This window comes from Sparus aurata, chromosome 17, assembly GCF_900880675.1.
Source record: "Sparus aurata chromosome 17, fSpaAur1.1, whole genome shotgun sequence".
In the NCBI taxonomy this organism is placed as follows: Eukaryota; Metazoa; Chordata; class Actinopteri; order Spariformes; family Sparidae; genus Sparus; species Sparus aurata.
The window spans coordinates 12,432,030-12,458,449 of record NC_044203.1 but is presented as its reverse complement, the minus strand read 5'-3'; the positions used below and the strand labels follow the sequence as shown (position 1 = coordinate 12,458,449).

Here is a 26,420-nt window from a genome sequence, read left to right as displayed (position 1 = left end):
GAATAATGTTATGAACATCACTCACAGTCATAACAACGCTGAAGTGATTGAGAGGCGAGTGTTTACGCTTTTTATATCTGTGAGAGGTCTTTTCTTCGCCACTTCTCGCGTGCATATGACAGAGGTGAAGGGGGGATGAAAGGAGTGAAAAAAGGGGAGGAAGAGGAGGCGTCTGCTCGTTGCCCCTCTTTTCCTCGCGGTGCCTGCGACCTGCGCTCGCGTCCGACTCACGTTCGTCCCGCACGCATGCTTGGAGATGAACTCCACCTCTGATCCACATGTGGATTTGGGGTGAGCTCATTAGCCCCTGGGCGACCCTCCTCCCCCTCTTCCCCCCTCCTCACCTCTGTCCTCGGTGACCCTAAAGCCCGCTTCACACTGCCTAAGCTCCTCTATGCTACTCCCAGTAGCCTGTTTCCTAAAGCCCCCTCAATCCCCTTGATTGCAAAGTTAAAGGTGCACTACGTAGTTTTAATAAGAAGAGTTTAAATGTTCATAGACTGATCTTTGGTATGTCTAAACAAACTAAATAAACAACCTTCGATTTTCATACTGTTTTCCTTTGTTTATATTTGGCGGACCCTGCCACCTTTTCCAGCCTTGAACAGTGTTCTAGCACCTTCATTTCCTCTTTGAACAGCTTGTTTATTTACTTGTGGAAAATGTTATATTTCTGAGTTTGTATTAATACCTCATTAATCTTGTAAATACTTGCATTCAGTTTGAATGTCTTCTCCAAAACGACACGGTGCCCGTTTAAGTATAAAAACAAAGGTAGTAAGACCAGTGCTATCATCACAAGCATTGCCCTAATTTGGATTTCCTTGCACTAATGTGTTCACTTGCCATTCACTCTTTTGACTCCTTTAGAGGCAGCCGACAGGAGTGGTCCAACTGCCCTCTGTATTTCCATATGAGTGGGTCTGCCCTGCCCGAGCAGGATTTCTTTTCTTTCCCACAGCAAGAGAACAAAAACAACAGTGACATGCAGGCACGTCAATAACAGCCTCGTACAGAAAACCCTGCTCATTTGAAAAGCAATGAAATCGCTTTTTTACATTGCGAGTATGAGTTTGCTGTAATGACTGCTGCCTTTGTATGATCCCATAATTGTGAAAAGGAATCGTATTGTTCTCCTCTATAACGATCAGAAAAACAAACATTGACAGGATGAAGTCAAAACTTCCGTCCATCCATCCGTCCGTCCCTCTCCCACACACACACACACACTCACTCAAACGCATCGCGGCAAGGTTAGGCTGACATCAGCGACTAACGATCAGTTCCTCTGTGCGCTGAATGATTAGCTGCAGTAGCCTGGAGACATTTCCAGCTTGTTTCCCTGAGTTGGTCAGACATGCGACATCACTGGCCTTCAATCTGCACTAACTACATCCACTCTCTGCCATTCTTTGTCCCCAAAAAAAAAAAAAAAAAAGAGCAAAGAGACTTTTACAGACTAATAGATAATGAAAACGATGCAGTGAATGTGGGGCAGCTATGAGCGATGGGAAAGCAGAGAACAGCCTTATGAGTTGGAAGTTTTAAAGTTGTTTTCATACTTAAATAGAGCAGCAACGGTGGTTCCTCGAGGGCGATTAGTGAGTGAGTGTGTGTGTGTGTGTGTGTGTGTTTGTGTGTCTGTTTAAAGAGGCGGAGCAGGTAGCAGTTACATATTTGCATCAAAGTGAAACCAAAGCAACAAAGAATGGTTGCAAAACACCTTTTAAAGTTTTCTCCCGTGTACAGTTTGCGACTGTCGTATTTCTGCTTCTGAGAAACGACTTGGCAAACAAATCCTGGATTATTCTGTTCGTTCGAGCTCCTCTGGGCGACGCTCTCTTCGCTCAACTTCTTCTTCTCTTTGTTTCTAAAAAAAACGCTGCGAACAAAGACAGCACTTCCTGTACATTAGAGGAGCCAGAAGACCCTCCATTCTCTAGAATCTAAGACTGACTTTTTTCAGGGTGTGTTTATTAACTGGAACAGAATGGTGCATGCTAAAAAGGAGCCTCTCCTGCTTTAGGAAACAGTCCACCCAACCCCCACCCACCCGTAATGCCCTCTGGGCTGCTGTGAGTTTGGATTAAGTTTGGGTGCCACGTCCCCTCCCTGCCGAGCCTGGCCGTCACCCCTGCAAAACACCGGCCTGTGTGGCCCATCAAATCTGAAGAAGGCCATTAGGAAGGCCACAGTCTTGCAGGGAGATAAACAGATTAGATGGACCGGGTGGAAAGAATGCAGAGGCAAGGGGAAAAAAAAAGCTTTTTTATAAATGATGTTACAGTTCTTTATGCGTCTTTAACCGATCTATATTACGAGTCCATGGTTTGTTGCTTTATTTGACAAACGACGATGCGGGAGGTTCTTTGTGTGACGCTGGTCGAAAGACTTCTTTATACTGACACATCCATTTTGTAAAAGTGAGAAGAAAAGAACAGATCTGATAGTATCCTTTAATAAATCCCATTTTAATGCAGTCAAACAAAGGTGCGAGTGGGTGCGCATGTGTGCACGTGCATGTGTGTCTGTGCGTGTGTGTTTAAAGCAGCGGATCGATAATGGTAGTCTACTACAGTGACATCTGGGCTGGACAAAGAGTGCAGCTCCTTCCCCCGGCAGCTCTCCCCTTCTCTCCCCCCTTCTCTCTCTTTCTCTCTCCCTCCCAATCCCTGATCACAGCCACGTGGTTCTCTGGGCTATTTCTCCCGGCTAAGCTTATTTCTCTTCTTTAATCCCGCAGCAATCACGGCAACAATGCCAAAGCGTCAGTTCGCGGGCACGGGGCAGAAATCTATTAACTATGATCATCATGTCAGCTAAACCTGATAAGCGCCGCTAATGAATCCGGCACATTCAGCTCGGGCCGCTCAGCGCTCGTGAGTGTTATTTCATCGGATCATCAATAATGTGTAAGATGGAAAATCAACATGAGCGACGGTGATGGATAGCGCAGCTTGTAAAAAAAGGGCTTCTGTCTGAACCCGAAGAGGCGAGATTCCCCTCTTCTTTATGTAAAAACCGGCAGAAACATCCGATTCAACTCGCTGGTGAAATCTAGTCACTGACAAGGAGCTCTTAAAGCAGCTTGCATCACTGCAGGCCCGGCCGCAGCCAGTGTCCTCAGTTGGTACAAACGGAGCGGCGCTGATAAATCGGGTCAATAGCCAACCCTGATTATCAGATTACCAGCCACTCAGTGTGGTCCACCTCTGATTGAAGCGATGGCTTCAGCCTCTGCACAGTTGATGAAATTATCATTTATTACTGCAGCTTGTAGTAGTCACAGTCTAACCAGGCAAACTGTCAGCATGGTTATTTGCTGAATGGGAAAAAGATGTTCAAACAGCAATACACCCACAATACACGACACACATCTAGATATTGTGTGTTCTCAAATGCACAAACGCTACACTGTACATTTTTTTTTTTTCAAAGTTGACTTTAAGAAATGGTTTGTTAAACTTAAGTAAAAAAAAAAACGAGCTAAAGACAACTTCGATCTTTTAGTTTACCTTACCTGGTAACTTTAAGATAACTGGCTTCCTCCTTGACAAAGTCACTTTGTCAGAGTTTTACAGAGTAGGACCGTGCAACAAAATCAAATACCGCAATCTTTCTGACCAAACAACTCGATACTGACACTGTGACAAAATTGCTCGGATGACTAAATGTACTTTCACAAAGTGATCATCATCGATGTGGATAATTACTCAGTTGACAAAAATACGTCACTTTGCTGTAATGCAGCCTTCAACACCAGGAAACGACACACTTACGGTGAAATCCAACATCTAAGTCGATATGTATAGTCTCATATCACGATACAGATATCATATGGACACACACACCGACACACACGCACGTGTGAGATGAAGACGACCTAGGAAAACTTCAGCACAAAGACTAAAAGGTATGGCACAATTGCAGTTGTTTAATATAGCTTAAACAAGCTGTTCTCGGAGGAAAACATGGTCCGAAGAACACCGGTCGAAGCCAGAAAGGTGGCAGGGTCCGCCACATATAAACAAAGTAAAACAGTATGAAATTGCGTTGCCCTTTAAAATCAGTTTATTCAGTCATTAAAATGAAAAGAGTTTGTTCAGGCATTTAAAATCAGTCAGTGAAGATCTTTCTCTTCCTGCCCATCTCTACATGCTGCACCTTTGAGCTAGTTTTTATGTTAAACCACTTGATAAATACCTGACAACTTTACCTCACACTGGATAAAAATACACCGCCCTAACTTTAGCTCTCTAATAGCTGCACATTTCAGCGGCTGTAATCATGTTCTCTCGTCACCGAACATATTTAAGAATCGCGCCCGTCACCGGGAGTGATCTCAACGTGCGATGACTCGACATGTTTCCCGTGATCACCGCACGCCAGGTGCACGCTCCTTCAGTGTCCGCTCTCCTTTGCTCCAAATTGTTTTGTGTTTTATTTTATTATTATTATTTTTTTAATTACAATTGACTGCATTCAGCTTTAAACGTTAAACAACGGCGGTAATAACACTTCCACTGAAGCCTGCTGGAGCATATAATGAACATTTTAAAAAGAAAAAAAGAAAACTTGGAATGCAGCTCAGGCTAATTAGTGTGGGTTGTTTCCACGCCCACATTCAGCTGTTGTTACTTTGGTTAATGACAGGAGCAGTGTGAATAATGCCGTTATCCTCCTAACAGAAACCCCTGACGCAGGCAGAGTGCGCCGAAACATCAGCATGGAGCCGCGTTAAATAACTGCAGTCGACAAAATGTGTCACGTTTTTTTTCACTTTGTCGACGTGACTTGATTCACTTTCTCCTCATTTGTTCTAAAACATCGATTGTTTATGGGGGGGGGGGGGGTTTCCTTCTCAATCAAAGCACTTTGTTCTGGTCGCTCTATGATTCGGTGTGTGTCCGCGTCGCGTGGCTTTTCACTGGGAAGTTCTGGAGTCCTCGGTTGTCTCAGAGGGGTTTCCCACCAGAGCGACAATGACCTTCTATTGAAAAGCGCAATCTTTCTCATGATCGCTGCGTTTGATGATTTGCAATCTCAATGCAAAGTTTCAACTACCGGCCCTTTCAGTCAAAGAAATATCAGTATGCGCAACAGTTGAGCCCTACGCAACCCCGCCACCGTTGCCCCCCCCTCCTCAGTACCTAAAATGGCCCTGTGCCTAAATCCCCCACCCTCCCCCTGCCGGCTCTCACCCCTCTCCTATCTTAATCCTCCTGATTACTACATCATTTTCTTCAGGCCTAATTTGAACAGCTATCAGGCCTCACACTTTACAACCTGGACAGTGCCGCTTGGCTTAACGGAGACCCTATTGATCCACGGGGTGGGGATGACGGAGGTGTGACCCAAATAAAGGGATTAACTACCCACCTAAGTTTTTTAAGACGATGAGCAACCGACAATGTTTTTCGGACACATCCGCATGCGGGAAATGTGTAGTAGTAAGACAGTAGCAGGCAATGCAAATTCCTTCCAAGAGAGCAGTGCGTTTCCCATGGAGGGGCTCATTTATAATTTAATCCAGGAGCTCGGTGTTTCTAGGCTAACAACAGAGAGATTGCCCTTTCAGAGTGGAAACCCCCACCATGCAGGAGGGAATCAATGCCGTCACCACAGAACAGACACTAGACCTCATACTGAAATGATGCGAGCGTCCGGACCACCAGCAAAGAGAGCAGCGCCTTCTTTTTTTTTTATTTTCTGTTTCATACCCAACCTAAAAAGGAACGGCTGCTGAAATAGGTTTTTGCACTTGTTTGCTTTCCGTAATCCAGCCTCAATATGCCACGGAGTTATCTAAGCCGGCGCGGGGCGGATACATCTTCACTTTCATGTAGACAGGATTGATACAATCTAAAGCATAACAAGGGAGGACTTGAGAGAAAGAACAGGACGCTCAGGACTTCAGAATAACTGGCTCGGCATGGGGAAACATGCTGTCTTGTGACTTGATGTCTTCACTTTTTCTTCTTCACATTAATTCTAGTTCAAAGCCAACATCAGCTCGAGCCGTTTGGACAGAGATGAAGAAGTGGAGTCAAAGCAGGGGAGCACGCACACTCTACGGAGCAGGTGCACGTGTCGCAGAATGGATTTGATCCCTGACATATTTATGCACGTGTGCGACCCCAGACGTGAATTCCACAAAGGTGCTGGTAACCACCCACAGAGCCCTCGGCCCATGCTAACACTTGTCAGTGTTCCAGTCCAGATGTAGGCTGCTAGCAGCACCTGATAACAAGAGTAAACACCATCTTTGGTTGTAAAAGTGTCCTGCATTATGGCAACAAGATGGACTGAGTTCGTAAACCCAGTGTATCCTTCTCAAACCGGCATTAAGTAATTTTTTTGTTAGCCTCAGTAGTAACAAGCTAACAACACTGACATTATCATCACCTTTTGAGCCGATTTAAAAAACCTGCTGGCAGACTGCGGCTCATTCACACATCCAGCAGTTACGGAGCAACGTAGGCATTCATTTGGGGTCATGCTTCCCACAACCTGACAAATGTCAGTCCAGTATTTGCTCTCTTTTAGCTCTGGTGAGGTCTACATAAAAACCTGATGGAAATATCTGCTGCTAAATGCTCCAGTTTAATTAATCGCTATCTTTGTCTTGAGCTAGTTGCTCAATTGACAGCCAATTGCTCAATACAAAGTAAGCTAGTTGCCACCTTTAGTTATAGGTTTTAGGCAATCCCTGAGCAGGGAGCATTGGATTTCTAGAGCACTGACAGTTAGCGTGTGGGCCAGAAAACCAAAACAATTAGCTTAAATCGCTTTAAATTTCTGCTAAATGCTCCAATTTGTTAGTTGCTGATTTTAATTTAAGCTAGGCCTATATGTTTAATACAAATCCATTACTCCAGACAAAGTCAGATAGTTGCTAATTTTATCTTCAGAGTTTAGACTAGTTCTGAGCAGGAAGTGTGGATTTTTAGAGCGTTTTCGCAGGAATATAACACAACTGGAGTATTGAGAGTGAATCAAAACACTAAAGCTCTGGGCCAGAAAACCAAAACAATTAGCTTAAAACACTTTACAGCTCTGCTAAATGCTCCAGTCTAGGTCTACTTGCTCAAGACACGCCATCGCTCTAGACACAGTGAGCTAGCTGCTAGCTTCAGTACAAGAGTTAAGGCTAGTTCTGAGCGGGATTTTTTTAGAGGTTTTTTGCCGGACCACGATGCTATGAGAGCGAATCAAAACAGAAAAGTTGCGGAAAACAAAGACAATTAGCTAAAAATGTCTAGAAATCTCTGCAGAGCTGTAGGGAAGGGCAAAGCGGGATGACAATTCACTGTGGGTTCGTCTCTTTGAGCAACCCTTTTGTCATTGAATATAGTCATTTGACACATTCATAATAATTATGTTTTGATTATAGCCCCCTTCAGTATTAACCACTGAGTAGGGCAGCTTAATCCAATTCAATCAGCAAAAAAACAGTTAAACACAAAGGTCTGCCCCTTGAACAAACATTGATATTTCTAAGCAAAACTCTTATGACAGAGTCTTTATAGTATCGAACCCCCCACTCAGTTGGTGAAGGTAAATGACTATGTCCGTGGTGAAAAGGCACAAGGCAGTAATGAGTAATGAAAACAGCCGAGTTAGTGCTGCCATTCAGTAAAGGGCCTGCTGCTGTGGAATGTGAGGCACCATTCATTCACATGGGTTAAAAATGCATTTCTGCCACCACAAAGCCCTGCCTTGTCCTCATTGTTTTTCGCCACACCAATAAAACACTTCCACATTCTGGAGGGGACAGGACAAAAAAAATGAAATTGCTAATTTTACTCCCACAGATGCAGGGACAGGAATGGGATGGTGGGGATTCGGGGTGGGGTGGGGTGAAGGGGAGGCAGGAGGGGGGTGAACTTTTTTTTTTTTTTTTGCGAAACAGTCGAGTCTTTGGGACGAGATAAAGAGTCGCGGTGGAGTTGAAAGTTTGATCGCGATAAGCGCAGGGGACGGAAAAGTAAGCACACAGGCGGCTTACAGCAGACAAACACCCCTATTGACAAAAGCCCCGATGTATGCAGCATTTATTCAGCGTATGAAAAGAGGCACAATGGTGGAAGGCAGTCGGATACCAAAAGAGAGAGAAAAAAAAAGCTTCACTCGAGTCATGTGTGAGCACTTGAGGGATCGGTTTGTGAATATGAGGCATCTGCGACCGGCTCATCCCCCCCCGCCAAAAAAATCAAAAACACACCAAAAAAATCCCATTCTCCTCCGCAGACGGTCATACTTCAGCCACGCTGGCTCGATTCAGCATGAATCACATCTGTAATAGTCCGCTGATAGCCCCAGTGTGTCTCATTTTAAACGCAGCTCATGTTCCCCTTTTGACAGCGCTCAACAAGTGATCCCAGACGTGACAGTGTTCAGACACTGACATGACATAAGCGGCTAAGAAATAGAAAAAAAAAAACACTCACTCCCACACTGAAATCTTCAGGTTTGCGGGTTTCCCTTCAACACACACATGAACAAACAGGCATGACATAAAGTCTGCCGTCCCTGTCATTACACGGAGGACAATTAAAGTGCTCGGGGAAAAGCAATTCTTTACATTTGTCGCCGAAGCTCCGATGACTGAATGTGTTTACCTGAAAGAAACAACAAATCTATTCCTGGGTTGGAGAACAGGTGGCGCTCTTAAGGACTATTCCTTATCTTAACAGTCAATTTGGGGGAAGTCAGATCATCTATCGTTGCTGCGCCGCGGTGCCGGGGCAACGCATCCAGCGGCGCAACCGCACAGCGCGAGCTGCAGGCTGTGGAAGAAATGTTTAACATAATGTCTGAAATCTGACATGGAGGGGGAGACAATGTAATCCTGTCTGCAAAACAACACTGCGTCTCCTCCTCCCTCCCTCACCCCTCCCTCTCTTTTTGTATGTGTGTATGTGTGTGTGTGTGTGTGTGTGTGTGAGACCTGACACGGGCGGGGAGGGAGGGGGGGGGTATCTTTAAACAACTAGGGAGAAAAAGCGGTACACCACAGAAAGTCGATATCGGAGGAGGGGAGGGAGGGTGGTGGTGGTGCTGTCAAGAGGAAAAGACTCACAGCTGATGATGCCATGCATGTGAGGGAAAACAATAATAAAACACAAAGTGCGCGTCAACAAACACACTATAACGCACCACACACGAGTGACAACAGGGATATTAGAGCGTGTGTGTGCTTGTGTGTGTGTGTGTGTGTGTGTCAGCAGGTGACTATGCAAAGTCAAAATTACACCAGATGAGACAACACCTAGGTTTTTTTTTCCTTTTTTTTCCCTTCATCATTTGTATTCCCAAAACTATAAACATGGAAATGAGGCAGTGCCTCTCTCTCTCTCTCTCTCTGTGTGTGTGTGTGTGTGTGTGTGTGTGTGTACTGCAAACTATGTGCTTTTTACATAACTATCTCCTCTGATAACTACTCCAGCCTGCCCCTGAGGGAGCATGCCTATGACAATCCAATTATACTCCCATAAAAGGTAACTTGAATGTTTAATAGCAGCCATTGTTTACCTTTATGGCTTTTTTTTCTCCTTTCTTTCTCTCCTTCCTATTATCACCTGTGTCTCTGCTTACAATTCTCGCACGGAGGCTGCTGATAACTTCCCAGCTCTCTTACGCAACTTGTCACATCACTACAGATTACGATTCGAGAACTTATTTCGCCTGTTGGTCGCACAGCAGCAGCAGCAGCCTCCCCTAAACGCACCATGGGATCACGGTGGCTCTCTCTCTCTCTCGCTTATCAGCCAGGCATTCCTCAAAATGACCCCCCCGTCTCTGCTGCGGCACATGTACTACTTCAGCTGCCCGTTTTTTTCTTTTTCTTTAATCGGTCCTCTCTTCACTCTTAAAGGAAACGAAGGGGGTGCAAAAAGGAGTCTGTAATAGCCAAAGATTTCACTACTGGCAGCAGCAGCAGCAGTCGGACGAACGCACCCTCAACGCAACACAACAAACAATAACAGTGATATTCAGCTCACTTCCTTACCAGTTAAAACACCGAAGATGAAGAGCAGAAGAAGAAGAAGAAGAAGACCGGTGCAGCTCTCTCCCTCTCCCCCCCCCAAACCCCCCCCCCCCCCCAAAACAAAACAAATGTAAAGAGTCCAGGTCCAGCAGCAGAGATGAGAGGAGGACGCGCTCTGTAGCGATATCTTCCAGCGCGGCGGCTGACTATCGCGACCCGAGCCTCACCTCTGCACACTTAGTATTATCTCTGGCGAATATTTCTCTCTCCTTGTGTTGTGGAGCAGAGTACAGGTTCCTCTCTCTCTCTCTCTCTCTCTCTCTCTCTCTCTCTCTCTCCCTCTCTCTACTCGTCTCTTGTCGTTTCACTGGTGCTGCCTTCATGTGGTGTCGGAAATGCCGCGACTCAAGAGGTAAACTTGGGCAAACTTGGGCATTCCAAAGTGAATTTTGAGGCGGTAAATACCACCAGGTAGCTCACTGATGCAGCTTCCATTCCATTTTTATATGTCTTTATCTTTTTTTTTTTTTTTTTGGTACTATGTGTGTGTTCATTTATAAGGGGTCCAAGATGTGGAGCGTTGACTTGTGGGATACACCCATTAGCTGTGTTGATGTTTGGCTCATTTAAGGAACTGGTACTTCATGTTGATAACAGCGTTATCAACATTGTGCGATTACTCAACAGGTTGATAAGTCGATTGAAATAAAATGGATCAGCAATATGTTTATGATGGCTGATTCATTTGTTTTTTAACATTCGTTGATTTCAGTTTCTCTACGAGTTGTCATATATAGTACAACCATTGGTTTTGGACTGCTCATTTGACAGGACAAGAAACTAGTTTTTAACTAATATATTTTTTATCATATTCATTTGTCACCATACAAAGTTTTAAAGAGTTCACAACGAGCCGCTCGATGTATGGCCCAGGTCTGAATGTCCTGATTTTAAAACCTGGCCAAAGTGAAATTGAACTTGAACAGCCCTTGACTAATACAACATAACCTTCAGTAACAGCCCTAGTTGTTTGCTTCGACCTTAATTCATGTCACTAATAGCCTGCCGCAAACAAGCAACGCATGATCACATATGTCCTACTTGCATGACATGATTTGTTGGTGAAGTCTGATCAACTTCCACTTCAATTTCCCGTAATTCACTCATCTATAAGGACTTTCACTGGGACCCGAAAACAACCAAAACTCATAGACGGTCTTGTGATCAAACACATGAGATCATCTGACATCCCCCAGAGTTCCAGCTGTCTCTCCCACGTCCAAAATGATAAGGGATTTTTTTTTTTGATCACAATCCCGGAAATGACGGAGACTTTGGGAGCACTTGAACGCACCGTGAATGGAAAAAAAAACCCCGTGTGTGTGTGTGTGTGTGTGTGTGCGAAACACCGAGGACAAGATCGAGGGCGAAAAAAAAAGAAAAAAAAAAGGAGAAGCAGAAAAGTTTGTCCCCGCGGTGTTGTCCCTGTCACTGAAAGTCCGCACACGCATGCGCGCACACACATGTCACCGTGTCTTTTGTCTCATTTACGTCTCCATCGCTTCCTATCAGCGGGATCAGCTGGTATGTTCGTGTGTGTGTGTGTGTGTGTGTGTGTGTGTGTTTAGTCTAAAGTGTCCAGACAAGAGAAGAGGCGACAGTGAGCGGTTGTCCCCAGCGTCACATACATGTGCAATCGGCTCCGTGCGTAAAAAAAAAAAAAAAAAAAAGACAGGCAGCGTTATCAGCTTTACTGCTACCCACATGTGCCCGCATCCAGGGGGCACGTCCACCTGTGTGTGTGTGTGTGTGTACACGTCAGGAGTAACCAGGAGAGCACGTCATTAATTCGTACTGTCTGAGCCCCCCCCCCCCCCCCCCCCCCCCCCACCACCACCACCACCACCCCTGCAGCTTTTTAGTGCCATTGTGTCCCTTTACCATAACAGCGAGCTCACATCCTGTAGGTGCATCGTTATTTGAGAGGGGGGGGGGAGAGAGAGAGTTAATATGCACGGACCCCCCCCCCCCCCCCCCAACACACACACACACACACACACACACACTAGAAACACGCCACCCCTCCTCCCTCGCCACATGTTTCCGCCCCCCCCCCCTCCTCAAAAACACACACACACAGATGAGTTGTGAGAAGAGCTCTGAAGTGGCGCAGAGATTGAAAGCAGAAGAAAAAGGCGACGCAGCAGAGGTGCTCCAGCGGTTTCACATCCTCATGTCGCTGACAAGAAAAGAGCTGCTGCTGCCTGGCCGGCACCTGTGCCTTGCTCAGTGGCAGTTGTGCCCGTGTCCATTATGTAGGACACGATTTCCTAATATGGATACCCCCCCCCCCCCCTCCACACACACACACACACACACACACCCCTCCCTAAAGTCCACCTCCACCCCTGTGCGTCTTGTCCTCCGTGTGAATAAAACAGTCTTTCAAACAAAATCAGAGAGAAAAAGAGGAGAAAGTGTGCCTCCATCACCCAAATGCTTCCTGCTCTGAGCTGTCTTTAAAAAAAACACAACAACCAAAAAAAAAAAAATATTTTTTTAAATACAAATATTCAAGCGCTTTTATTGCTGCTACAAATCTGTGTGTTTGATGCTGCTGTGATTCAAGTGTGTTAAAAGAAAATGAGTCAAGGAAGAGATGAGTGTGTATGGTGGACTGGTGGAAAGTTCGCTTAACCTCAGGGATGTTGTGGGAGGACATGACTCCGGTGATTCTCAGCATATTCCTACAATTCTGTATCCGAATAACCGACTTTTTGGGCAGCTCTTTTTTTAAAAAATCATTTTTATTTATTCAATTAAAAAAAACAACAACAAAAAAAACCTGACATTACCCATGATGACTCGCAAGTATCACACAACTGCTGCAAGTTGTCGCCGTCTGTGAAAAGTGGACATTATACATTCTCTCCCTCACTTCGGGCTCTGGTTCCTTTGCGGCGATCACCGACCGCATCTGTATATATCATTATGTTTAAATCCACCACTTCACCCCTTGCCTGTAACCTAATTATAAAATTAAGATCAAGACAATCGCGTTCCACCTACAGCCCCCCGGTCAGAGCACACGGGCTGCCCCGGGACGCTCCACATGCTGAGTCAAAGAGAGGGAAAAATGAGAGATCTGCGTACCTGCGTGATCCAAAAGAATAATCCAGGGTGACTTCAAGAAGCGCAGGCAATCCTAAAGGTGAAAGCATGCTCTTTGCAGTGTGTGCTGAAGTGCATGATTGAGTAGGGCGAGTCCATTCCGTCCCGCGGGGGTGCGCAGGGATCCCTCTCCGGGAATCTTTGCGTGTCCTCGATCGGTTTGGGTTTTTTTTTTTAATCAAACATACACAGCCAGGTGTCGGATTGTTAACGCGGCGACAGCCACCATTAAAATGTCACCTCGACGGCTGTGTGTGTGTTCCGACAGTTTCCACACACCCCTCCCACGCGGGCGAATGGACCCTCCCGCATTAAATGGAACTATCTGCTATTGTCTCATCAGCGAAAAGTTGTTGATACTGCTAAGGACTCACAAAAAGAAACAAAAAAAGTGCCCGGAGAGTGTGAGAATGTCAGTGCTGTCCTGTAATTCGGAGCAGTGTGGAGATTTAGAATGATGTCAGAGGAAAGCACAGGGACACACTGATAGATATGATGTCAGTTAACTCTTTGCCAGCGGACTGTCATTGTGTTAAATGGCCAGAGAGTCATCCTGCTTGATCCACCCTGCTGCAACACCCGGACAGCTGTTGGTGAAGACAAAAATTATTATGTGGGAATGAGGAGAAAGCTTACCACACTGTAATAAAGAGAGGTCTACGAAAGTTTGTTGCGACCTTTACAATCATCGTTCTAACAAGATGTTTCCACGCTATGAAAAGATATTTACACTTTATCACAAAATACAAATGTATCACATTATATTAATAAACATTTGTTACTATAACTATATACTACTTAGCGAGTTACAATGTGATATGTGATTGTTTTAAACGTGTTCCTTGATTTTAGGTTCCCAACTTTACACCTGGCCAGGTACTACAGATAAGAAACAAATAGCCTATTGGCTAAATCTAGCATGTTTACACTACAACATAATAGTATGTACTGGCCCTGAGAAATAAACTGGATAAATATTTTAACAAAAGGGAAAAGACAATGTCATGATGTAATATGTTTTATGTTATACAATAAATGGCTTACTGTTAAAACAAGAAATGTTTTGTGAATGTTCAATACTGTGAAAATATATTGTAATCGTGTAAAGCATCTCATAAGAATTATCTCCACACGTCATATGATGACACTGATCCATTTTTCTTTTTCTGGTGTGGCAGCATGAGGCTGCCGTAGAACTCCAAGAAAAACACGACAGGATGAAACTCGGAATAACTTGATTCCCTGGTGAAGGCATGTGCCAACCCCAATTTTTGTGAGTCATGTGGAAAATTCCGGAAAGAAATGAAACTGCAAGCAAACCTGTAACATTTGTCCTACTTTCACTGGCAGAGATTCCCCCTGTCTTTGTTTTTGTTTTATGTCAACAAGATTTTAAATAACACTGAATAAGATATTTCATGTTCTGTCTTCTCCATCTTTATTATTACTATTGTTTTCTTGTCATCTGGAGGCTGTTCCAACATGTGACTGTGGTCTAATTATTTTGCTTTCAGTCAAGCAGGTTCTAAATCCTGTTCCAAACGCACTTCACAATGACAAAGAAAATAACACAGCATCGGTCTAAGGTCGAGCTATGCTCAAAAATCCACGACATAATGACTTATATCTACAAAGCAGTTACAGCAACACGCGTCTTGCTGCCGGCTGTAGCTCTAATATTACATCACTTACACCAGAAATACAGAAATTAGTGGATTAACTGGACTGTTTCGCACGAGCCAAGTAAACGGCAGACAAGAGGTTTACAATTAACTTCCTCGCAAAACTGGAAAATCTAGACGAGCATAAATGTGAAGCGGCGTGGAAAATGTCAGGACAATAGTGTTATTCAGTCCCAATCAATCAGTGTGTTTGGTGAGGGCTCCTCGCCCACAGCAGCACATATCACTCCCAAAACTTGGTGCATCTTTCCAAGACCGTGCAAACTGCTGTTTGAATGTACTTCAGATCATCGCTCGCTGAAGTCATTTGTAATAACTGTCACTTCACGGTGTGGCTGTGGGTGTTGTGCAGAGGTCAGGCTTGTTTGCTCAGCATGAGTGCAGTGAGAGGGAGCCATGTTGCTGACTGCTGATGTACCAGCGAGTTAAGACGCACAGACATCTTATCAGCCGCGAGCCCTCGAATTGTAACGGAAGGCACAGTGCAGCTCCGCGGGGGCTCGCTGAGCATGCGCACGCACACACGCGCGCACACACAGGCGGATGAGTAGCGTAAGATGTGTCGCTAAATACATGCACACACAGATGAACATGTAAGGGGCTGTTAAGTAAGTCATCGTGTCCCCGGTGAAATATGATCAGATGAAACACACACATTAAAAGACACTGATAGCCCCCTCCTGCACACACACACACACACACAAACACACACACACACGCATCTACTAAAATGCAGTGATGCATTCTTGAAATGTGAGCTACTGGCACACACAAAAAAACACACACCCACACCCATGCAAGTGGACTTCCTTACACACATGTACACCAACACACACACACACACACACACACACACACACACACACACACACACACACACACACACTAACATATATGCAACATGGCTCCCCTAACACATAAAGGGTTAGAAAAAATGCGAAAAATTTGATACTCCCAAAGGGTGCGCACACATTGTCACTGCTGACGCTCGTTATTTCACGCTTGGAAAAAAAAAAAAAAAAAAAAAAATCTCCTCACACCCATGAATGTAATGAGGAGCACACATGCATGCACATAAGTGATACATGGTTATAACACAATGAACAAAGCCTCCCTGCTCTCTCTCTCTCTCTCTCTCTCTCTCTCTCCCTGTAGTGTGTGAGTCACTGTTCAGATACTTCCTGTTATAAGAGAGCAGTCTTTAAAACAGCCTCCTCTCTCTCCATTCCTGCTTTCCAAGTCAGAGGGAATGTCAGGCCAAACACACACCAAGGTGTCCCCCCCCCCCCACCACCACCACCACCCCCCTCCTCCTCCACCGGCCCCCCCTCCACTCTCTCTCTCCCTTCTCCTCTCTCTGAACCAGAGAAGCTTCCCTGTCGAACGCCCTTCAGTGTGCTTGCAGGTCACCCACTCAGCATTTTAAAACATACCTCGGTGAACCCTCACCTTTAAAAAAAAAACAAAGGGGTTTTGAAAATCTTCCCACCGTACCCATTGGTGCGCGCAGACAACTACGCAAGCTTGCATTTGCACACCATCGCACGCGCAGCTGCTCGTGCATGCGAGGCAGACACAAACTCACACCTCGGGGCGGCTCTTATAATAGCTGCCCGTGATATCCCACATAACGATGTGCGCCGTTCGAGGCACCATCAATTCACATTACTGTATATGGTGTCCGTGCGTGTTCCGGTGACCTACAGGTTAAGCCACACTTAATAAATTAGGAAAATTAGCTGATATGAAACTGCTGTTTTGTTTTGCAGTGGAGATTAAAACAAAAAAAAAAAAATGCCACATCATCATTAAAAATCATCATTAACCAAAAATCAATGAATACAAGGTGTTTCTTGCTTGTAATCAGGACAAAAAACCAATGGGACAACTGAAAATTGTATACAAACAACTGGCATTTATCTGACGGAAATGGCACTTTGTAGGTAACATGTCTTATATTATGTCTAATGAGATATTTGTTACTAGAAATTAGGCAAATGCCCTTGTACGACTTTTAGTTTCTGCACTGTGCAGGGCTCCAGACTTGCTTTTTACACTGGCCGCACTGGTGCGCCTAGGCTTTTCATTTAGGGGCACCGACACATCATTTCTGTGCGCCTAATAATAGCTTAAGTCCTAAAACAATTTCTTGTAAACAGGAGGAAAGCTGCAGACGCATGTTTTTCTTCAATGAAATCACAGTACACGCAACAAGAAAAAGCAATAACCTCAACTGTACGAGGTGCTTGACAAACTCAAATAAACAAATCACTCGAAAAGTTTCAACTCAGTGTCAGTGCTATAATATTTTCCCATGTCTGACTTGGATACTGGCTATAACTTGTGGAATTATTTATGGATTTGCTTTGTTTTTTGGTGTTTGTTTTTACCTGACCTGCTAAATAATATATCAGCCAACCAACGAAAATGGGAACAAAAAAGTTGTACCATGGAGCCCTGTTGTGAGCACACCAACATAGCCATAAAGTAGTCCATTATCCATATTAATATTTGAGTAATATCTCTTTTTTCTTCCTTTTTTTTACACTGACTTCACCTTTGCTCATGCTGTGATCCACTTCTCTCAACTGGCTGAATAAACTCCCCCCCCCCCCCAAGTCTTAAAATGGCACTACGGTGTTTCGCTACTTGGATACGCGGCTGCACACAAGCCTTCTCCAGTGACTGACACCTTCAGCCCCCCTGTGCGCAATTAGCTTGTAGTGCATTAGCGGCCGCATGCTAATTGTCAGCTGGCAAAGGAGTGCAAGGAGAACCCTCAAGGAGATACCTCGGGGAGGGCTGTGGAGTTGGAGGGAGGGTGTGTGTGTTTGTGTGTGCATGCATTTGTTTGCCTTACCAGCCCATGAGCAAATACAGTATCTGGGAGCAGCGGGAGGAAGCCCACGTCTTGCCGTACAACGTGAAATATTCATGGAATATCGCGTTACCTCTTTTGAATAAGGCAAATAAGGGCCTTTTTTGGAGTGCGGTGCCACACCTCTCTGAGAATTCAAGCCCGAGTCGAACGTGCTTTTGAAATCTTCCCCTGGTGTTAGCTTTTGTGCACATGTTGTGTGAAATGTCTCTTTCTGTCTCTCCAGGTGACGTTTCAATAGGGACAAAGGTTTCCAGAATGACTGTGTATGCTTTAGTGTTAAGGGGTACTGGTTTTCTTTTACAGGAAGAACTGCTGCTCCCTCACTCTCACTCTCACTCTCACTCTCACTCTCACTCTCTCTCTCGCTCGCTCGCTGTCTTCTCTCTATCTTGTTGACTCAATCTGAAACAGCTTTTGGATCACATCTATTTCCTGGTTACACTCCTCCCTCTTTAAAAAATTTCACATCTCTCTCTCTCTCACTCTCTCCTCTCTCTCACTCTCTATTCCTCCTCTCCTCTTTTGACCACCTTTTCCTTTTCCATCTTATCAAATTCCATAGGGTGGGGAGGGGGGAAGTGAGGGCGGATCCACCCACATGAGTAATCGTTCGTGCTATTTTAGCGGCGTTGCTCTCAGCTGGGCTGCAAAACATCCACCTGCGAAAAAGAAAAAGAAGAAGAAGAAGAAGAAAAAAAAAAAAAAAAAGAGCTCCCAAACACAACACAAATCTTGTTGCGTCACCGGATCAACATAAAGTCAGAGAGACACTAAAAATGGCAATACATCACGGCACAAACATCGTTAAATCATGCTTATAATAGCTAATTCGCCAGCAGCAGGGAGGATAAAGATTAAGGTAAATGGCTGACTCCTGCTGTTGTTAGTTCTGGGTGTGTACCTTGTGTATGTGTGTGTGTGTGTGAGGCGGGGAGGGGCTGTTGAAAAGTCCTCTCAGTACAAAGGGAAGGTGACTGATTGAGAAGTCCCAGGTTGTGTTCTGTTGCTAATATAGTTATGTGGTGTAATCGTGCAGTAATAACATCATAATCCCATCTGGAATGAGAAACTGTGGCCTGTGTGCTACAGTGATTGAGGCCATTTCCTGTGCGTGTGTGTGAGAGAGAGCGAGGGAGAGTGAGAGTGTGTGTCTTTGTGTGTGTGTGTGTGTGTGTGTGTGTGTGTGTGTGCGTGCGTGTGTGTGTGTCTGTCTGTGGCAGTGCATTTTAAGCAGCGGTGACTGCAGGAGGCAGCCTGATGGATACAGGATCATACTGCAGCGCTTACATTGTCTTCGGTCCTCCTCCTCCTCCACCTCCTCCTCCTCCTCGTCCTCCTTCACCCTCCCCTACTGTCTAGCTGCCTCTCAGCAGAATTATCACTCTAAAAACACACACACACACACACACCGGCCCTGAACACACACAGATGCCGAAGCAAGTGCAGCCACATGCAAGCATATGCGCATTCTCTGCATGAAAAACATGACACGCGCCAAAAAAAAAAAGTGCAGCGTGTGATTGCTCCAGAACTAATGTCCCAAGAGTGCGCACAGGCAAACACACACTCAGAAGGGAGCTACATATTCCCCTCAGCAAAACTACTGTCCTCTCCTCCCCTCCTTTTACTCGCATACAGTACAAGCGCTTCACACACACACACACACACACACAAATACACACACACACACACACACACACACACACACACTCCCCACCTCATTCAAAGGCAGCCATGCGTGTTCTGAGACAAGGTGCTGTGGGAGCAGGCAATAAGACAAAAACAGCCACCGGGGATACGCCGAGAATATCACAGCATGGGATTTCATCATTTAATCTCGTGTCATTCTACGAGTGTGTTGCAGTGCTCTAACAAGGATCCCATGTCTGACTTTTTACAAAAGGCAAACAGGAAGTCGGGCAGGGAGCCTGTTGTCGTACCTCGCCACGCGCGCACGCATGGTTTGTTTTACCGGTGACAGCGTCCCTGCTTCACGCAGAGGGAGAGGAAGTACCTGCTCCTGTTGTAGCCCCTTTAATTCAAACACACACCGCCTCTGTCTGTCCTCAGGTTCAAAAGGAGATGGGGGGGTTGGCCATATGTGTGTGTGCGTGTGTGTGTGTGTGTGTGTGTGTAAGCACAGTGGGGGGGGGGGGGGGGGGGGGGGGGGGGCAGGAAAAGGTGCTTACAGCTTGCGTATGCTGTATAATTGCTGGCCTGCTTGTGTATCAACCTCGTTCTATACGTTGGCACACACTGCAATTTGAAGCCACCCGCCATTGTGCTCTACATTGTGTCAGCCATCGGCTTTGTAACCAACGCTGCCTTGCAGTCATGCATATGCGGTGTCCAATGCTGCTATCTTAAAAAAAACCAAAAAACCTTTTACTGCCTTCTCAGTGTATCACTTCCACTTTTGGTAACAGGTAAAACGAGCCTGCCAGCATTTCTTTATGCTTACACAGGATGCATGTGCGATTACTTTCCTTTTGTTTCTCTTTTATATATACTGTAGTGTGTGTTGGGATCAAGAAACATTAGAATTAGACGTGAGGTTAATAAATGCTCAATCTGATGTGTTGTGTACGAAGGTGTTAAAGGTGCACTGTGTTGTTTTGGGGAAGAAAGAACCAGAAGCGAGAAAAAAAACCTAAAAAAAAACAAACTAAAACTGACTTATTTCTCATGCATAAACAAACTAAATGAACAAAGTGTCAAACTAACATTTAAGGACAATGCAATTTCATGCATTGACTTATATTTGCCACCATTCTAGCTTCGGACAGTGTCCTGATGACCTTATTTTCCTCTAAGTATTCACTTTTCGAAAAGAAGAAATATTTCTGAGGTTTGTATCATAACCTTGCTCATATTGTGAATATCAAAATTCTGAGCTTAAATCTCTCCTCCAAAACTACGTAGTGCCCCTTTAAACTGCAGCTGAGTAGTTATGACGACTCCTCTTTGTTAATCGAGCCCAGTTGCTAGAAACACCCCCCCAATGATACCTGGTGTTGAAAGCTGTCATATCACCGCCGTGTTCGCCTGCGTGATGATGTTGTAATTAACACGCTGCCCCGGACGTGTTGCCTGTTTGACATTGTGTCTGACATTGAATCTGGCGGTAGACAACCGCTCAGAGGCATGTGATGAGTACGCCGGCTGGAGAGGCTGGTCTAGACTCCGGGCGACACACCATATGATATTGATTATCTTTTGTTTGGCTATCTCTGCAGCTCCTTGCCCTGAAGGACTTAACTAACATTATTGTCTGGCATGAGGCTCTATTACGCCAATTTAGCGAGCTCTCCGAGCGCCGCTGCCGAATGCGCTGCTGTTGAAATGCGTCGAGGTGAGATCCCATAACGAGGCGGCGGAGCATTACACTCTGTTCACTCGCGGGTTTCAGCTAAGTTTTGAGGAGAAATAATCCAAATTGATTGAGTGAAATATCAAGTGTGCCTCCTTAGTATCATGAAAACAAAAGGGTATTTGAACAGGAGATCTACGGTCAGTAATATGAATACAGAAGAGCCTTTTAGATTATAAAGATACAAATAAATGACTTCTTCTTAAACTTAACCATGCGTTGGTAATCTCTGTAGGTCAGCCGGTTTGGCAGATAACTAATAAGTAGACAAGGCAGTGAAAAGCATGTACTTTTATTGCTTCTCCTCCACTAGTATTGTTCAGTAGTCAGTATTTAGATAAGTCTTGCGGTTCTGCACTGTTTTATTTGGGCAACCGCTACAAAGTGCAACACTTGATAGTGATAAAAATAAGCACATTTTTGTTAAGTGCACATAAAAGCCGTCTGTGTGTCTGCATGTAGCTGCCTTGCTTTATATTCTTTCACTTCCCGGCCTCATCATCTCAGAATACAGTGCAAAAGTTCAACCGGGCCCATGCGCAAATCTGTTGATTCAACACAGCGGTCAATAAATGAGTGATATTCTTTATGTGTGAGTGCGTGTTTGTGTGTGTGTTTGAGATGATGACAGAGAAGGAAGTGTTACTGAGAGCAGTTGTTGTTTTTTTCATTTTTTTTCAGGTGACCCATTATGTGTGCAAGTCTCTGTATTCAGTTCACCAAAAAACATATTTTGAAGTTGTTGTGAAATTTTACACTTTTTTTTTTTTTTTAAAGGAGACCTTTTATGCTTTTTTTTCCCTTTCCTTAAGTGTTTTATATACTTCCTTGCGCATGTAAAAAGCCTTGAAAGTTCAAAAGCTCAAAGTCCACACTAACTGAACCTCCTCTCCAGAAACGCCTTGTCAGTGGCCCCGCCTTTGATTCCGTGACTTTGTGACATCACACTACATCAGTGTCAATCATTTGCATAATTTGATTCTAGTTTGTCACATAAGAATAAAATTAGCGCAAATGCTCTGTTGTTGTTAGCTGTGTTGGCTCAGGCATTTTAGAGCTAACTAGTCACAGCAGACTAGGTTTTTCGGAAGGGCTGGCCTTAAAGAGACAGGAACTAGAACAGACAGGCGGAGGGGGAATACAGTGCTGCACCACTGGAGAGTATGAGAAAACTGACGTGTTGTTTTAAGCATTAGAGGATGTAAAACTACTGTCGTGGTAACCTATTATACAATAATGAACCTGTAAATGAGCTTAATAAGTCTCCTTTTAAGAGTAGTTCCTTTCTGTTGTCACAAGTGGATTTCATTGTTTGATTGAATAAATCCAGCCAAAGCCTTAAAGTAAGCTTTGTTTAACCCCAAGACACAAAAGACAAAATTACTTTACTCTTATATACTCTATTTACCTCTTTAACAACTATTTAGCGTTTAAATTACAATTGAGGCTCTGTAACATTTTATGGCTGCATTAAACAATGTGATGAGTTCTAAGTTTTGAATATGTGAAACTACTGCAGCATCTGCTTTTCTGGTTAACATACTGTGCATTAAATAAAGATACAGTAGGGTCGAGTGAAGAAGAGCATGTGTCCCATTAAGGGCAGGATGTATTTTTTTGTTGACATTTCAAAAGCACCTGAAAAAAAGGCTTTTGAGCAAACACACTGACATGAGTAAATTTAGGTGACTCCCAGTGTCACCACTTTCCGGTTTAACGCGCGGCACTATTGAGAGCCCATGAAACATGATTAGAGCTGGAGGAGCTATAGAGTTCAGGCCCCGCATTAACTGCTTTGCAGACACTTACAAAATCTGAAATAGTACTATATCTAAAACCTGCTTACACACCCACTCACCGAACCCTCGTCTCAAACACTCTCGCTCTCTCACCATCATACCCACCCCCACACACGCTCCCTCCCAGTCAGCACTGCAAAGTTGAAATTGATATTGCCACTACAACTTGTAAGTACGACTGATGATACTGCTATCAGTACTGTTGAAACTGACAGCAGTCACACTGGGCAGACTAACTGATTTAAAGAGGTCATCAAAGGAGCTGAGGAGTAAACACTGGTGTCATTGAAACCACACACCTTGTTTGAATCACTGTCTTTCTTGTGTAAAACTCTAGTGTATAGGCACAAACTGAGATAACCTTGATTACATCACTGTGACATCATCAGGGTTATTCAGGCTTGGCACAAATTGACTAGCGCTAGTTAAGTAACTGTTACGAGTAAACTGATCTTTGTGTGTAAAACGCTGATTTTTAAAAATGTGTGAAGTGATCGCAATTGTGTTATATCCTTAAAGCTCTTAAAGCTGCTTAAATTTAGTGAAGTGTTAAATATCTCTAGATTCCAACTGTAATCACTGTCACCCACTCATGCGGCAAAAGAGAAAATACATTTTCTGGCGTCCCTGCCCTCTTTATCCAATCAGGACAGAGAGCTCCATAAAGAGGAGGTCCTGCCTGCCCGTGAGCAGGCAGAGAGTAGGAGGGAGGGGGATTGTTAACTGCAAAACGGACAGGAAGTCAGCTAAAATGACAACAATGTTTACAGCAGCTTTAAGATCAACTGTCTGCTGGTAATCATTGCACATTCTGGTTCAAAGTCAGTGAATGACATCAAAGACTGAACGGAATATAAAAAGAAAAGACAGAGATTTTTCATTATCAGTCAAATCCCCTGCTACCAAACTGGGTCCTGACTCACCAGGTTGATAAGTATCTGTGGCACAAATTTCCCCCACTGTTGCTGCTAGTCAGCCCTTGTTCCGTGGCTTTTAGGTTGACTGAGCACACTGAATCACAGGCAGAGCCTGTCAGTGAGAGAAATCACTCACTCATTCAAAACAGAAAAAGACACTTGTCTCTTTACTATTCATGATTTCACCCATGTAGCGAGGCTCCTCCTTAATTTCACCTCCACCTCTTTGCCAGTGCCTTTTGCAGCTTGTGGCTATATTAGAAAAAAGGGGTGTGAAAACACTTGGTTATCATGGTTTGTATATCTTCCTGTTTCCCTTTGTGAATAAAGATTGCCACCGCCTTGTGTTACAGAGAGATATCTCCTCCCATGCACACATGGAACGCACAAGATAGTTGTTTTTTCTGCTGTAGTGCTCGCGGTGTGTGTTCAAGTGCAGCTTTTTTGACTGAGACACAGGCATTGTTTGTCCTCCGAGGGGTTACCTTAAAAGGAATATCCTCATTCATCCCACTCGCCACTAACAAGGGAGCAAACCAAGTAAAAGCCTGTTTCATGTGTGACGCGGGGCCGAGCGTTTAGAGGCTGTCATTCAAGACTGCAGCAGGTGATTTCAGTCATCAGCTCCTCCGTGGCTGAGGGTTAGCTGCTGGTTGGACACCTGCACGCATGGCCGCGCTGCCTTACTGTTTCCACACTCCGGTGTTCAGCATCCTCGGGTGTGAGGAGCTGAGCATTGTGAACTACTATACAAATAAACATGTTGTGAGAAGCGACAACGTGCCTGTCACGTGGACAATTGCCCCAAAGTTCAACTGTGAAACCTGACAAATAGTTGTTTTGCACAAAACACACGCAGACGTCTTGAGTTGCACTCCACTTATCTTGATCTTGCTAATTATATCCGAGGTGCGTGCGTTGGTGTGTGTGTGCCTGTGTACGCAACAGTGTGTTTGACTTTCCTACTTATGCCACAGACAGCTGTTGTTTGTATTGCCCCGAGTGCTCAAACCCACTTTGTAATTAGCTCTATCTGTGTTTTACTTTACTGAAGTGATGGGTGCGTGTGTGTGAGTGTTTGACGGTGGTGGTGCGGCTCCGCGATTTCCACCCTACCCCCCAATCCCTTCCCTTCGTCCACACACACAAGCACACACACACAAGCACACACACAGCCCCAGTCAGCAACAATAGGTCCGACACAGAAGCCATGTTCAAAACAGCTGACGTTGAAAAGTGTTCGTTTGTGACCTCATTCCAAAAGCAGTGAGCGCGTACGGAGCGCACGTTCGCACGGCATCACACCAAAACAGTATTTATCAAAGTCTACCTGTTTACACACACAGAAACCTGTTGAATAGAGCAGGAAGCTCGCCGACAAATCTCCTTAAACCAACGCTAGAGTCAATAAAGTCACGTCAATTGAACTCCATTTGAGTGTTTTGATTCGTTAAGAAGATTTGAATAGGAAAGTTAAAGTTGTAAAACACAGGCCTCGTATAGGAAGGTGAGGGAGGAAATCATGGCAAGGCATGCATTTTTTTTTTTTTTTTTAAGTGAGCGGGGGGATGGGTGGCTTTTTTAGATTGTCCCTCCTCCCTCTTCCTCTGTCTTTTTTCCTCTTCCCTCTCATCTTTGTTCAAGGGCTGCCTGGCTAAAACGAGCCGCCCCTGCATGCCGAGAACAAACTCATAATAAATGAGTCGAGAGTGGTCGGTAGGGATAAAAAGACAGAAAGAGAAAAAAAAAGTCGGCAAGACATTGTCACTGACTGTTTACTTGACAAGTTGTGTATTAGTATTGTGTGGTGGTGATGGTGGTAGTAGTGGTAGTGGTGGTGGCGAAAGAGAGTGAAAGAGAATGGGTGTGTGTGTGTGTGTGTGTGTGTGTCTCCGCGCATGGGAACGAGCGAAGTTTTGGTGTCAAAGGAGTGTCAGGAAAGTGAACGTAAATGCATAATTATATGCACTTATTCCACTTTTATTTCACTCCGCTGGAATATTCACACATTTAGCTGAAGATCAACCAGCGGAACCTTTACAGGACTTCATCCTTCATTCTGTTTTTACTTCCTTTCCGGCACGAATGATAAATCACAAAAGGGACTCAGGAAGGCATTAATCGTCACCATCATCTCCCTGTTTTCCTTCGCCATACAACCGGCTCTGGCGTATCTCCTGGTTTTAATGACCGCCGATGACGCACAAACACAATTTCAAACTCCATCTATATGCTGTGGGTAGGCAGGGACACACAAAGCACCCCTCTCTCTCTCTCTCTCCCTCACAAAGCCTGCATGCCTCTCATTTGTAAATCACTTAAAAAGCATGACAAATGTGCATTGGAAAGTTTCAGAGCGTCCCCCCCCCCCCTCTCTTGAGAGAGTCCCTCATTCACACCCGCTTCTCCGTTACACAACTGTATTGTTACTGACTGCACATATAGCTTGGGCGTTAGGCGCATGCTCATTGTCGCCTAATTGCTATCAGTTGGGAGCAGAAACACTGATGGTGATATGCAGTGTGCATTAGTGTTATCTTTGTTTCACTTCGGTTTAAAGCAACGGCGGCAGGTCAGCGCGATGTGGCCGACTGCGTTTATTGTTTTTT

At 44.7% G+C, this 26,420-nt stretch overlaps 1 protein-coding gene across 5 annotated transcripts in view; it reads right to left on the bottom strand.

Moving 5' to 3' along the window:
- Nucleotides 1-26,420, bottom strand: part of LOC115567011 (zinc finger protein 516-like) — a 79,425-nt gene that overhangs the window by 41,637 nt on the left and 11,368 nt on the right. For 3 of the 5 annotated variants that reach the window (XM_030393127.1, XM_030393130.1, XM_030393131.1), the window contains exon 1: nucleotides 10,013-10,066. The exons of 1 other annotated variant lie outside the window; for it this stretch is intronic. The gene's annotated coding sequence lies outside the window, so the exon portion shown is untranslated. Of the gene's footprint in view, nucleotides 1-10,012; nucleotides 10,067-13,144; nucleotides 13,459-26,420 lie in introns of those variants that run through there. One more of the 5 variants, XM_030393128.1, reaches the window with a different exon arrangement.